The sequence below is a fragment of the Mercurialis annua genome, linkage group LG1-X (assembly GCF_937616625.2).
Source record: "Mercurialis annua linkage group LG1-X, ddMerAnnu1.2, whole genome shotgun sequence".
NCBI lineage: Eukaryota > Viridiplantae > Streptophyta > Magnoliopsida > Malpighiales > Euphorbiaceae > Mercurialis > Mercurialis annua.
Window position 1 is genome coordinate 9,176,218 of NC_065570.1, and position 6,000 is coordinate 9,182,217.

At 29.0% G+C, this 6,000-nt stretch overlaps 3 non-coding genes across 3 annotated transcripts; all 3 read right to left on the minus strand.

Moving 5' to 3' along the window:
• Window positions 1-2,188: 2,188 nt before the first annotated feature.
• LOC126666419 (small nucleolar RNA snoR27) lies at window positions 2,189-2,287 on the minus strand. The gene has a single exon (XR_007637920.1). It is a non-coding gene; the product is annotated as a small nucleolar RNA snoR27 (small nucleolar RNA).
• A 77-nt stretch (window positions 2,288-2,364) lies between these two features.
• LOC126666418 (small nucleolar RNA snoR27) lies at window positions 2,365-2,451 on the minus strand. Its single transcript, XR_007637919.1, has one exon. It is a non-coding gene; the product is annotated as a small nucleolar RNA snoR27 (small nucleolar RNA).
• A 20-nt stretch (window positions 2,452-2,471) lies between these two features.
• On the minus strand, window positions 2,472-2,566 carry LOC126666417 (small nucleolar RNA snoR26). Its single transcript, XR_007637918.1, has one exon. It is a non-coding gene; the product is annotated as a small nucleolar RNA snoR26 (small nucleolar RNA).
• Between the last annotated feature and the right edge of the window lie 3,434 nt (window positions 2,567-6,000).

Sequence of the window (6,000 nt, forward strand, 5' to 3'; positions counted from 1 at the left end):
ACATGGGTATCCATACTCTACCCATAATGATTTAATAGGCAAAATTAGTTGAATGATACATGTCAATTTTAGAGTATTTGAGTTTTTTTTAGAATATCAAATAAATTTTAAATTTTAAAATCAATATTCAAAAGTCATAAAGAATCAAAATAATTTTTTTTTAAAAATATTTTTTTTCAAAAAATATTTTTTTTCGGAAAATATTTTTTTTTCAGAAAAGTATTTTTTTTCGGAAAATATTTTTATTTTCAGAAAAATTCTTTTTTTCGGAAAATATTATTTTCCAGAAAATTTTTTTTTTTGGAAAATATTATTTTCCAGAAAATACTTTTTTTTTGTCGGAAAATACTTTTTTCTCATAAAATGTACAATTAAATTTTAAAAAATCAATTTCTAACATTTTTTTTAAATGAATCAATTTCTAACATTACACATATAAAGTGGGTTAATGGGTGGGTTAGGGTCATATAGGGTTACATGGGTATGGGTACCCATATAAAATTAAAACGGGTCATAAATGGGTAGATTACCCATTTATAACCCTACCCATTTAAACCCAACCCATACCCACCCAAACCCACCCATTTGCCACCTCTAGTTTTCACATACATCAAGAAGATATAAAAGTAAATATGTTTCCTTGTATTTTTTTTTGGCTTAATACATAGTTTGACCTATGAATTTGTACCCTTTTACCCATCTAACCCTTAAACTTAACGTCTCACCTATCGAACCTATGAACTTGTTAAATAATCCAATTTGACCCCTGAACTTGATAAATATGCAAATATTGAACCCTTCGTGTCCACCTGTCACTTGAAACATTTTAGAAGAAATTGTGTACGGAGGGGTTCAATGTTTACGTATTTATCAAGTTCGGGGGTCAAATCGGGTTATTTAACAAGTTCAGGGGTTCGATAGGTGAGACGTTAAGTTTGGAGGTTAGATGGGTAAAAGGGTACAAGTTCAGGGGTCAAATTATGTATTAAGCCATCTTTTTTTTATAATTAAGAAGAGGTTGTGGGAGAAATTAAATCTACAACCTTGACAGTTTATTGTTCAGCGCTTATATTATTTGAACTACAGCTCGTTGATCTTTTTTTTTTGTATTTATAACATGAAATTTAAAACTTGACAATTATATGTGCTAATTTGCCAAATTGGTATGTAACAAATTTAGTTTAATGGCTAAATTCTCTATGTAATACGTTACTAGACCACATTTTACATAGCGAGTTACACTAACATTTTGTACTAATTAGGCTAATCTATATACATTAAACTCCTTTTTAATGTAAATTGACCCCTTATTCTTTAATTTTATGGCTTCACCCTGACCATGATGAATTTACAAATAAAAGTAACCATTTTTCCAGGTTTCAGTTCTTTAATGAGATGATAGATAATAACCAACTTTTCTTCATTTCTTAACTCGGGTCACAGTGCTTCTACTTTGAATGTCTAAGTGGAAATTGGAACTAAATGACTTACTAATGATAAGCTTTTAAGGTTTCCTTTGCAAACAGAAAAATAAACCCAACAAAATGATGGTTGAAATTAGACAATCTCTATCATTATAATGAACAAAAATTAAAACAATTTGGACATTTTTCATCTCACTATTCATCAAGCAAAACAGAGCTTCCTACACAGTTCGAACTAGCTACCTCATATAATAATATCCCATGAAATAGAGTTTCCTAAACTACTCTGCAATAACTGTCTCATAAAACACTTCAATGCTTGGTGATAGATGTTAGTTAAATATAAAAATAAAAGCAACGGTAGTAATTCTAGCAATTTTAGTTCTAATATCAGATCTTACTAAAACAACATTGTTAGTTGAACTGAATCACATCACCTCACAAAGGTGTGCTTCTGCAGACAGAACCGCCAACATGTTCCTATTAAGTTACGAGTAAGCTACTCACAACTCACAAGACCAAAAAACTAGTAATATCGATGAACAATTGATAACATAATTCAACAATTTAATAACCCTAATAAATAAATATCAGACCAAAATAACTCAAGCACTCATTCTAGTTTAAGCTATCCGATGATAATTACTTGCCACTCGAACTTAAACGGAACACCGAATAGAAATAACAAAGTTGCCAACAAGTTAAATATCATGAACATACATATAATGGATGCAATTAGCAACCCTAACAATGTCATGTTAAGTGACGGATCTCAGCAAATTTGGTTGACATCTTGAATATCCAATTGAGGAAATTTCAGATAGATAACGCAGTTTATAATTACTGAACATCACTGATCCAATCAAACAACCAGGCACATTGTCAAAGAATAAATTAAAATGGCAAAAAAAACTCAGATTCAAGAACAAAAAATGAATAAATGAGATCTCAGTAACTCAAAGTTATCTTCAATTGAAATAATTTTCAGATAGATAACGCAGTATTTCATTAACATCATCGATCCCATAATAAAACAATAATTATGAAAAGCATCTCAGAGAATTAAAACCCCGTTCTTTTCTTCACGGTGAATCAAAGTGCAAGGATAACAAGTTTTTATATAATCTCATCACTGATGCTGATTCAAATAATCCTCATTAGAAGGGAAAATACGTAAATTTGAAAAGTAAGCTGTATGTGAAGCTTCTATAGTTTTGCATTTTGATGTCTACGGTTCAATTGAATTACTATCTGAAACCCTAATTTGCTATTTGTACCTTTTAAAGAAGGCTGGACAGACTGAAGGCTTAATTTAAGGGTTTGTTTGGCATATGAGGTTTCTCTATTCCATTCACCGGCTAGAGTTATTCCGTAATGTGGACGAAGGTTATTCTTTTATGGCTTAATTACTTAAAAAACCCTCACCTTTAACTTTTTTTTCGTTTATACGCTGATCTAAAAAAATTCACATATACTCATGACCTTATCTCTATGTTTCACCTTTACCCTTGGGGTATTAAATTTACATCTTTTCATTTGAAAACAAAGTTTAAAATAGTTCTTCATTTTTAGTATATATTCTAATTGCACGTCAATGTTATTAATTATATAAAAACATTTTCTTCTATAATAAAATCAATTAACCATAATTATTTAATTATTCCCGACCTACAACCGTACTCCAATTTTAGAATCCGCTATCAAAATTAAAAACCGTAAAAAAATTCTTTAAACAAAATTAAATTAATTTTTTTAAAAAATATATTTCACCCACCGCCACCATCCTCCTTCCGTGAAAGGAGGAACAGTCGTCCTCCTTCCATGGAGGAACAGCGTGTCCTTTCTTCCATGGAAGAACACGTTGTTCCTCCATGAAAGGAGGAGGAGCTGCTCCTCCTTTTCCGACGTCGGTTCTGAAAATCGATTTTTTTTTAATAATAATATTTGTGGTTTTTTAAATTGGAGTATAATAATAGATTGTAATTAATAAAAAAATATTTTATTTACTTTATTTTATTTAAATTAAAAACAATAGGACTTATTTGAACATTTTTAAAGATGAAGTATTTGTTTGTATTGTTTTAGTAGAAAAGGTATAAAATAACCCTTATATTTAGTTGTTTTCAATAAATCGTCTTTTTTTTGAATTCTGTGGTAGAGGTGAAACATAAAGATAAGGTCATGAGTATATGTGACAATTTTCCTAAATCAGGGTATAAACGAAAACAAAATTAAAGGTGAGGATTTTTTAAGTAATTAAACCTTCTTTTATTTTAGTTTTTCAATTTTTCTTAATTTCTGAATTGCTTTATTAATATTAGGTTAATTTTCCCCCAATTTTTTTTTTTCAAAGCTATAATTAGATAGATAAGATAAAGTTTACAAATTGATGAAAGTCATATTAACAAAATCTAATCATATGAACTTCCAAAATGCAAACGAAAGGGAAAATCAAAAATACACATGAAACTTATAAAAAAAGGATTGGGATTCCCTCAAGTTCATTTTGAACTTGAGAGGGTCATGTTCACGATCTATACCGTTCATTACAAAATGAACGGTGTAGATCAAAAAAGCACAATTTTAATCAAATTAATCTACACCGTTCATTTTATAATGAACAGTATAGATCGTGAACATGATCCCCTCAAGTTCAAATGAACTTGAGGGAATCCCAATCCTATAAAAAACAAGCAAAAAATAATCGAAAAAGTATAGGCTAAGCCGGAATCCGCTAAACCTAGCACTTGAATTTTTCAAGAGAGCGGGGTTAGATCCATGAACTCGTCTGATTTCGCTTTTGAACTCGCTTGCTCCCTACTTTCATCCGCATCTTTAACAAGTTCCAACAAAGATAGAACAAACAAACACCATACCTACATCAAAACTTCTTAATCATCAAAGTTTAAAAATAAAGCTCCAACAAACACTAAATATCTTTGAAATAATCCAAAAAATCCGACATGCAATAAAAAAAACCATCCAAAAAAATAAATTAAACCATAAAAAGCTCCAAAATGAAGGATTTATTGAATAAAAGGGTAGAAAAGTAAAGAAATAAAAAGTTAAAAATGGAGGAGATAGTTTTCCGGCTAAAAGACCGAAAAACCACCTTCTCAAAGACAAGGTTTGATGAGAGGTTTTTAGAGAGAAAAGAGAGAGAGTTTTTTAGAGGGAGATAAATTAAAGTTGAGTGAATAGTACGTATTAACTTAAAGTAAGACTTTGATAAATAGAACTATTTAGTAAAACGTTAGTAGTTTTTTTTTTTTGGTAAGCCCATCCGGTTTCCAAGGTTTCGCCCTGACTAATTCGAATCCGACCCGTGTCGCGCATCTGGCATGGTGGGTGAGTCTTTCAGTGAGAATTTTCTGCATTCACAAGGACTCGAACCCGGGATCTTGCTTAATCGATAACAAGCCGCTTACCACTTGAATCAACTTCCATTGGTGTAAAACGTTAATAGTTAATTGTTAGTTGTTATATCATAAATTGGTTTTAAACCACTTGACTTTACTGAGATTCAAAGCGAAGACTTTAGGAATGTATTTGAAGTACCTAACCACTTCGACCAGGTCTCATTGGCCAAATGTTAAATAAATTATTTTGTTTTCATATAACTTTTTCAATTTATACATGTACTTCATGAAAATGAATTATTTTGGCTTCTTCTTAATAACTAAATCAATTTTTACATTTTATTTTAATCTGAGGTTATATTAAATAAAATAAACTATTATTTTATAATTATATTTCCTATTCGACCAACTAATGAAAATCATATAATGTTGTGCAATTTTAACTTTCAACAATTCATATCAATAGAATATTATACCTATAGAAAATTATATAAATTTTTTTGCTACAAAGTATATGAGGTGTTCTAGAAAAATCTCAACTATAAAACAATATCTTTTAAGTCTTTTATAATTAGATTAATTTTTATTCGAGTCTGGTGGGTCATTTTTTAGAATTATATCCTTCTTTTGATGTTATATTGTATAAACTAAAGAAAATGTTAGTATTTTTTTAATTCTCGTCAAATAATTACTTTTTAAAGCAAAACATACTTTCACTTTTCAAATTCCAAATTGATAGATATTTTAAGGTAAATATAAATATTAAAAAAAATTATTTTATCATAATTAAATGAGATTAATTTATAAAAAAAATTAACACGATTTCCTTTATTTATATAGTACTAACTTTGTGTCTCTTAGTGTTTTTTTTTTTGGTATATTAAATTATTATATGATAGGACTAATTAATAACTTTAATTTAGTGTTTATAATTTGTGACAAAGAAGCTTTAAATAGTGACTATCAATTTTCATGGAGGGATCGTACTTTTTGAACACTTATTAAAAAAAATACTACTAGAAATGTAGCCTACAAAAAGTAAAATATAAGTTTTAATTATCTTTGCTTTCAGAGAATAAAGCACATATTGTTTTTAGGACATGAGATAGGTTAATTATAGGAATTTGGAGCTAAATAAAAATGTTCCAACAAGAAACCATCCATCTAAATCTGAAACAAAATCAAAATTTGACATGAAAACTACCAATACGCTCGCT